Raw genomic sequence first — 9610 nt, forward strand, 5'->3', positions numbered from 1 at the left:
TGGTATGCCCTGTGTGGAAAGGGATGCTTTTTTACCCAGGTCCCAGTTAGATGGCGTTATTGCACTCAAGGAATAATTGGAAAAGTTTTCACCCTAGATAGTTTCTTATTTGAGAAAGAGAAAGAGGCCCAGTTGATCCCAGGTCCCAAATCTTTGTAGGGAGAGTTCCATATAACTTAGAAGGTCAATTTCTATTGGAGAGAGAAGTCAATTTTCTTTGAATTTAATATTTCTTTTCATTGTGAATTTAGAAAGGCCCTGTAAGGCTAAAGCTAAGTAAACAGAGATATTTGGTAAGCTTTATAAAATATTTCTTATTTTGTTGGATTATTTGGAGAACTCTGTGACATATTCCTCATTCTATGAATCTGAAAAATTTGTGTTTGGAAATAACTGTTATTTTTAACTGCATGTGTAGAATTGCATAGGATATTTGAGATTCCTGTATAGCACTGAGGAATCAAGTGAAAGGACTTTGCTTATATCTTCTCAGAGAACATAGAGAACCATTCTGAATTTGGGATGCATCCCAAATGCATCTCTACCTATTTACTGGGGATGGAAACTTTCAAATAAGGGGAAATGTGTAACGCCCAGTTCACTGAACATGAAGAGCCTGGAGCTATTTGCAGAGAAGTTAGACACCCTTTAAGGGCAGCAGAGAGTCCTGGAAATAAGATGAAATCTAATTTATCTTGCCCTCAGGCAGTGGGGGCCAAGGTAGTGTGTGTTATAATTGTTTCCTGGTTCTATCTATTTTGCTTAAGTTTATACAAGTACTTAATTATTGCTGATTATTCGTATGTCACAATAAAAATCTGTAAAAAAAGAAAAACTGAGGAACAAAGTTCTGACAATGATTCATTTATTAACAAGATTAGCGAAATTTTCAATTTCAGAGGTTCTTCTCTGATTTTTTCAGTCATCATTTCTTATAACTCAGCAGTATTCCATTACATTCACATATCACTTTTTTATACATCCCTCTAATCAAATAGCCTCTATTTTGTTTCTTATAATTTCTTAATACAAAAAGTGCTTCCACAAATGTTTTGGTGTGTCTTCGAACTTTCTTTATGTCCTTTTCTTATTTGGTGCTATGTACCTGAAAGTGGGATTCCTGGATCAAAGGGTATGTACATTTTAGTTACTGTCAGCATTAATTCCTAACTGCTTTCCAGAGAATAGTTGAACTAATACACATTTCCACCAATGCTGTATTTAATGTGCCTATCCACAACCATTTCAGCATTGACTATTCCCATCTTTTATCATCTTTACCAATTGCTGGACATTGGGTAAAACCTCAGAGTTGCTTTTATTTGAATTTCTATCATTATTTGTGTTCTGGTGCCAGTCTTCAATGTCATTGTTACTCTTTGCATTTATCTTTTTTTCTAAAAACTATTTGTTTATATCCTTTGACAATTTATCCATTGAGGAATAATTTTTCATGTTTTATGTTTGTATTAGTTCTCTATAGCTTGGATATGAGAACAAAGTGATATTTTAATGAGTGAGAAAGGAACTGCTTTATTTTTAAATAATGGGATACTTTCAGAAGAGTGCTTTTAAATAGTTCCATCATTTTGTGATTTTGTTGCCCAAAATGATGTGTCACCTATTAAAACTCTTTTATCTGCATACTTTCAAAATTTCAAGATAGAATTTTCAAAGCTGTTATAAAAGTTCCAAAGAAAGAGTTTCAATGAGTTTTTAACACATTTGTTTAAAAAGTGTGAAAAATGGGCTTGTTCACAAAAATGACCTACTGACATCAGGGAAGACAGAAATTCACTGGTTGAATGTCAAACAAAACATGATCATAATCAGTGAATGTGATTCTAAAATGAGTGTCATTAATTTTTTTAATTTAAAATTAGAAAAGAAAAATGAATATCTTAATGCATTTCTACCATTTAAAGCTAAATAGCTTTGGGATGTCTCTTTTTTTAACTAAGATAATCATTAAAAACAAGTATAAAACTAAAATAACCTTAGAACCACATACACACATATTATATGTGTGTGTGTGTCATTTATTAAAAAAATATACATACGTAACAGAAATTAATTGGCCTATAGGGACTGTTCCTTGGAACACGTACAAATATTCTCTACCTAGTTCTATTTCACAGCATGAAAGCTTTGGGGGTGGTCTATTTTTAGTCATGTACAGGGGCTTGTAATATGTAATGATGAAGAGTCCTGTAATTGGCTGCTGAGCTGGAAGAATTTATGATTTGGGGGATAGACAAAGCAAGCCACTGTACTCTTCCATTTCCTCCTTTCTAGTTATGAAACATGAGGATTGCATAGAGCTTCATCATGAGAATGAAATCAGATCTAATATCCAGCCTCAGCTCCTCTGAGTGGAGCTCATGACCACGACTGCCCATTTTATGCTTATTTTTTCCTGATTGTAGGTAAATAAGTATACCATGGTAAATATGTGTAGGTCTAGCTGAGACCTTGGGAATTCTGAAAAGTTAGGGGGTTCTGGGAGGCCCAAGATTGTGACGACTGCTGCAATGTCCACTGGGGTAGGTGGCTGTTGATATGATAGTAACCACAATGGATTGAAGCAATGGAAGCAAATATCTGCATTAGAGAAACAGTCACCTGGAAGAGACTGCCCTAGTCTAACCAATTCACCAGCAGCCTTATAGCAGAAGTTACTCTGACATTGGCAAGCCAAAATGAGACATAAAATAATTCATTAACAGACTTTCAAAGTGTTTTATATCCTTCTGAAGTGTAACTATTCGACTTCCAGCAATATGTTGGAATCTTACAGCAACAGTAAGTTGACAAACAGCTGTTTGTCATTATGTATTAACATAATATCAGTTGTTTGTGTTTTGTGAGTCATCTTATCAATATAGAAGAAATTGTTTATCCCATACTTGATATATATTGTGCATTGGGTACCTCTTTTCTTTTCCCCTTTGGAGATACTCAAACATGGCTGATAAACTTTGCTAAACTAGTATTGTCCCCATTTTTTTTAGTAAATCCATGAGTGTAAGAAGATGGAACCTATTCTTAATTTGAAGTCAAGCTTTTCCAGGATTGAATCTAATACAAACAGTGACTGGATACAGAATAGGAAGTGGTTCAAGTCTTCAGTCCCTGGGAGTCCCAACAGATCTACTTTAAGCATATATTGGGAGGACATACTGAAAAACTACATGTGCTGATAAGCCTGTATAATCAAAAAAGTTTCAAAATCATTGTCATAAGCATAAAAATACCAGAGCCCAGTTGCCTTTTCATGTCTCATGTACTGTGGCTGACATTTGATTGAAACCTAAAATCTCTTTTAGGGGATTGGGGGGGGGGGGTCATACTTATAATTTCATTAGTGGAAAACACTCCTACTAAGGAAACTACCTCTAATAACATGGATTGGAAACTTTCTAGGCATGGTTGGTCTTGGAGAATCAGTATTAACACTGACTTGCACAACATCTCAGAAAAAGGACTCTGATGTTCAAGGTCAGTTCTTCATCCATTATGCCATCCTTCCTCTCTCATATCAGAGCAAACAATACTGAATGGCACGATTTAGGAATAGTCCCTTCTGGTAATGCAAATGATTATGAGCATCTCAAAACAGAATTTGACCCCAAAATATTCACAACATCAGGAATATTCAATGTACATTTTTTAGAATAGTAAGAGAATGAAAGTTGTATATGGAGAGTGACAGAATGATAAATGGAAGAAAGTAATGGTCCTTAGTAAATTGTACACTAGCCTTTCAAATTGTCCTAATAGTTGCTGGGCCTTGCCCATCATGGTTGGTTGGTTAGTTGGTTGTTGTCTTTTGTTCTTGAAGAGGACCAAAATGACATTACCACAATAAAGTGAAGTTTCAGTGTGTCTGCCTTGGCTGATCAGACCAATGTGAACTCGAAATGCCCTACCACAGATTGGAAACAGGTGGTCGGTGTGAATATTTGGGGTGAATATCCCAAATTTGCATATCCTGCATTGACTTTGTGCTGTCCCAATTCTGCTTTGCTCGTAGAGCACAACACCTTTTCTCATGTGGGCATGCCATGCTAAGCAGTCCTGTGCCAATCTCCCATGTCACTCAGTCAAATCCAAAGTTCTTGAGAGAGACCTTGAGAATGTATCGCTTGCATCACTTCTTCTGACCATCATGTGATCCTCGGAATCATTCTAAGATGGCTCCATATACCTTCAGTTTTGTTAGTCAGTCTAATACCTTTTGTCTCCCAAACTTATCTTTGGAACCTCCCAAACACTGAGCTAGCTCTGGCAATACATGCGCCATTCTCCTTGTCAATGTGTACAGCCCTGCAAAATACACTACCAAGGTAAGTGGACTTATACAGGGCATTCAAAACTTCTCCATTTGTTGTAACCAATGGTTCTACACATGGGTGGTGTGGTGGTGGCTGATGGAACACCTGTGTTTTCTTGATTTTAATTATTAGGTCAAAATTAGCACAGGGAGCAGAGAACTGATCTATACTTTGTTGTACCTCAGTTTCAGAGGCTGAACTGAGTGTACAATCATCTGCAAACAGAAAATCATGCACCAACATTCCCTCCACCTTGATCTTGGTTTGTAGCCTTTTCAGATTGAAGAACTTGCCATCATTATGGTAATTGACCTTGATGCCATGTACATCTTCATTGAAAGCATTTGTCAGCATGGCAGAAAGAATCGTGCTAAAAAGCATGGGAGCAAGCACACAGCCCTGTTTCACTCCATTGGTGACTGGGAAGGTATGAGAGCATTGCCCACTATCTAGAACCTGGACACACATGCCATCATGACATTGGCATACAATGCTGATGAACTTCTCTGGGTAACCAAATTTTTTCCATAAACCATCATGTCTAACAGTGTCAAAGGCCTTGGTCATATCTACAAACATTGTATACAGACCTCTGTTCAGTTCCTGGCATTTCTCCTAGAGTTGTCAGGCAGCAAACACCATGTTGACTGTTCCTTGGCCCTTTCTGAAGCCACACTGGACAATCTATTCCCTTTACCTTTATAGAGATGGACAATGGAGGCATCCTTGAACTCCTGGGGGATAATCTCCTCTCGTCATATAACCTGGAAAATTTCAGTCAACTTTTTTATGAGGAGTGGTCTCCCTACCTTGTAAATCTCAGCTGGAATAGAATCAGCGCCAGGTGTTTTGCCACATGAAAGGAGCCTAACTGCCCTCAACCTCTTCTTCAGCTGGAAGTTCGGCTAAGGAGGAATTAACTTCAATCTGAGGTAAATGGAAGGGTTCAGTCCATCTCTCTAAAATCATGTCCTTATCACTAATCAATGTGGCTCCATCAGCACTGAACAGATGTGATGCACCCTAGGGTTCTGGTCCATTAACAGCTCTTAGGGAATCATAAAAATGCTTTGGACTGTTAATATCAGCATAAAACTGAATTCTGTCTTCCTCGTTACTGAGCCAGGAATCCTGTATCTTTCTAAGCTTTGGTTGTACTTTGCTTTTGATGGAATAAAATGCTGCCTTCTTAGAGGTGGATGAACTTTCCTGCTGGTAAATGCTGTGGAGTTGTCATTTTTCGTTTAGCAGCTTCTGAATTTCCCCATCATTTTCATGTTTGTGAGTGTTCTGACCCAGATGAGCAAATGCAGTGCTCTACACCAAATCTCTGAAAGCTGCCAACTCATTTTCTGCTCCACTGTTGGCAACTGTGTGTTGGCTCAACTTTCCCTCCAAGTTAGCAACAAATTATTTATGCTCAGAGAAGAGCTCTAATTTGTTGACATTAATTCTTCTGGAAGTCATTTTGCCTTGGTGTGGCACTTTTTAAGAATGTGAATATTTATTTTGGAAAATATGTCTATGATCAGTTCAGCGCTCTGCACCACTCATTGCCTTTGTTACTCTCACATCTTTTCTTTCTCTTCTCCTTAAAATCACATAGTCTATTAGATACCAATGTTTGCTGAGAGGGTGCATCCATGATGTTTTATTGCGTTTAGTTAAATGGAAAACAGTGTCTGTACAAGTCCTCAGGAGTAAATGACCATTGCTGTTGCTGTTTCCAACTCTGTTTCTCCCTAGAACTCCCTGCCAAGTCTAATAGTCTGAGCCTACTCTAGCATGAAAGTCACTCAGAATTATAAGTTTGTCCTCTTTTGGCACATTGATGATAAAGGCCTCTAGATCTTCATAAAATTTTTCTTTGGCCTCATCAGGGTTCATCATGGTGGGAGGATAGGTACTGATGATGATAGTATGGCGTTTTCTTGCAAGTAGCAATCTCATTTTCATGAGCCTGTCATTCACTCCTCTTGGCAGGCATACCAACTTGCTGACTAGATTAGCTTTGATTGCAAAACCTACACCAGCTTCATGGCACTCCCCTCACTGTGACCACTCTGAAAAATGTATATTCAGCTCCAACTTCGGTAAGCTGACCTTCATTTGCCAGCCTTGTTTCACTCAGGGCTGCTCTTTGGATGTGATACCTGTTGAGTTCTCCTGCAACAAGAGCAGTTTGTCTTTCAGGTCTACTGGATTCTGTGTTGTCTATAAGTGTGCGCACATTATAGGTACCAATGGTGAGCAGAATCATCTTTGCAGATGTTTTTGTATATTTTGTACACTTTTTTGTATATAATGGGATTCCCCATGGTAATCAGGCCAGGGTTGGGTAAGTAGACAATTTTTAGGGCCCCTTTTCTAGCCCCCTTCCTCACAGCAGGAGGTGAGCAGTGCAATCCTTAAAAGGCTACTCAGACACCCAGGGGGCTGCCAAGTCCCTCTACTGCTTCCAGTAAGAAATGACTCTATGGCCTGGGCTGACTATGTGCAGGGTTGTGACTACAGTTCCCAGTGTATCCATACCTGCTGCTTCATCATTTGCCTTTCACCTTAGGACTTTGAGGTATAATGGTAAAATGGTATGGGTGATGTCTTTTGATCCGTGCGTAAATTGAATTTAATTGAGGCAGAGTTGCACGCAGTCATCAGCCTCACTCTCTCCTCCAGAGTCATCATAGACCAATGACAGGACAGAGTCAAGACAGCTGGTGGTGATTCAGGATGCAATAAATGACCTTAGTGTCTAACCAATCTCTAAGCACTCTACATTGCCTGCTTCAGCTGCCTTCATGGCCATTGAAATAAATTGTTCTCATCTGCCCATTCTACCAGGGGAAGTCTTCACATGCTTGGGGTAGACACCCCCCAACTCACCAATGGGTTTGAGATCCCTTGGTTACCCTCAACCTGATTTGGCCCATCTGCTTAAATGGTTTACTGGGGTGTGGCTGCTGCAATGCTGCAGCTTCTTGGAGCCACAGGAGAGAGTTGGGTGGAACAGGTGAGCACCAAAGGTGGAAAAAGCCCTGAAAAGGGCTCAACAGCCATCACACCAAAGGTACTGGTCCTCCCTGAAGACACCTTACACCTCTGTCCATCATAAAACTAGGTAGATGGATATGTTGGATGGTTGTGCAGCTATATAATTACTCAATGATAAAAAGCATGATAAAAATATAATATTTAGGAGTATGGGCAAAAAATGTTAGCCAAAGTCAAAGTTAGTGTTTTAGTTAGGGGAAATATGTCACTAATAAAGATCCATCTGCTAAAGAAGCCGTCTACTTGACTTTTTTGTTCCTCTGACATTTCTAGTAAGCAGTTACAGAGGTTATGTGATGGTAATTTGTTTAAAGTTCAGGCTCTTTGGCCTCCCACAGTCAGAGGCAACTGGTTTAGCAACTGACTGGATTTGAAGACTGAGGCCTCCATTTTATATGGTGCAAGTAAAGGATTTCAAAGCACTGGAAGTTTCTAATTCACTGTTACCAGTTCTTAGTTGAGACCATCTTACTCTGGGGACTTCATAGAGATATTTGAACTGAATTCCCCTCTCTCCCTCTTACAGGGTCATAGAATGTTAGAAGCAGAAGGACTTTAGAGAGAAGCCAGAAAAAAATTCACAGATGATAAACTCACATGTTATAAGGTTACGTGACTTGTCCAAAGTCATCGTTAGTTAGTGACAAAACCAAAACCAAGAAGGTTCAAGTGGTGGCGGCAGAATAGAAGCCCAGAGTGGGAGTCTGTCTGAGCTGAGTGAGTGAGAGCCGTGGAAGGAGTCCCAGGTATCAGCAGCCATTGTGCCTGAGATTTTCCACCCTCAAATTAAATGTCTGTAAGTCACGTACTTGAACTTCCAGGAGCCAAAATGGTGGAGTGATAAATAAATGCTTTCTCCCCCTCCCCTTGTTGACCTTTAAAGAACTATAAAATATTTTCCCAGAAAAATCCTGAATCAGTGGTATCAGCAAAAGGGGCAAGCAGTCTCATAGCACCTGAGACTAGGAAAATCGCTAAGGAGTATTCTTCTTACTGTGGTGGAGAACCAGAGCTCCACGGGGTGTGGATCCTCCCAACTAGGACTTCAGGCTTGCCTCAGAGATCCACAGAAAATGGGAAGACACTGTGGCAGCCAGGATCAGGAAGCATTGAGCTTGTCTTTGTTCTAGCTCAGTTGAGGAGATCTTTCATGACCATACCACACCTCCCCCATACTTAACAGGTTAGCTCCAGGACTAATCTGGGAAAACACAAACAGAATTCGCCTGGCCTTTGTTTTCTGGCGTCAGCCAGCTCAACACCAAGTTCTTTACCTTCTAACTGAAAGAACCAGAGGCCACAGCACACAAAGACTCACCACCATGAGTAAGAAGCAAAGGAGGAAGAAAAAGACCATAGAATCTTTCTATGGGGACAAGAATCAAAACACAAATACCAAAGAGGTCAGTATTGAGACTGTACTCCCATGTGAAACTTCAGAAGAGACTATGAACTGCTCATATACACAAAGGGCACTCTTGGAAGAGATGAAGAAGGAAATAGAAGAAAAAATGGCCAATGATTTTAAAAGTATGCAAAAAGAATTCGTTGAAGAGAACAGCTCTTTAAAAGTGAAAATTGGATAAATGGAAAAGGAGCACAAAACCTAACTAGGAAAATTGGACAAATGGAAAGAGAAGTACAAAAACTAACTGGAGAAAATAATTACTTAAAGAGAATAATTGGACAGATGAAAAAGGAGATGCAAAAGTTAACTGAAGAAAACAATTTGATGAAAATTAGAATTGGACAAGTAGAAGCTAATGACTCTATGAGACATCAAGAATCAGTCAAACAAAATCTAAAGAATGAAAAGATAAAAGAAAATGTAAAATATCTCATTGAAAAACAACTGACCTGGACAATAGATCTAGGAGAGAAAATTTAAGAATTATTGGCCCACCAGAAAGTCATGATGAAAAAAAAAAGACTCTGGACAATATCTTCCATTAAATCATCAAGAAAATCTGCCTAGAAGTCCTACATCCAGAGGGCAAAATAGTGATTGAAAGAATCCATTGTCCACCTCCCAAAAGAGATCCCAAACTAAAAATACCAAGAAATGTTGTTGCCAAATTCTAGAACTATCAAGTGAATGAGAAAATGCTTCAGTCAGTCAGAAAGAAACCATTCAAACATCAAGGAGCTACAGTCAGGGTCACACAGGACCTGGCAGCTTCTACATAAAAAGACTGAAGGAATTGGAATATGATATTCTGTAAGGC

This window comes from Notamacropus eugenii, chromosome 1 (genome assembly GCF_028372415.1).
Source record: "Notamacropus eugenii isolate mMacEug1 chromosome 1, mMacEug1.pri_v2, whole genome shotgun sequence".
NCBI classification, from domain to species: domain Eukaryota; kingdom Metazoa; phylum Chordata; class Mammalia; order Diprotodontia; family Macropodidae; genus Notamacropus; species Notamacropus eugenii.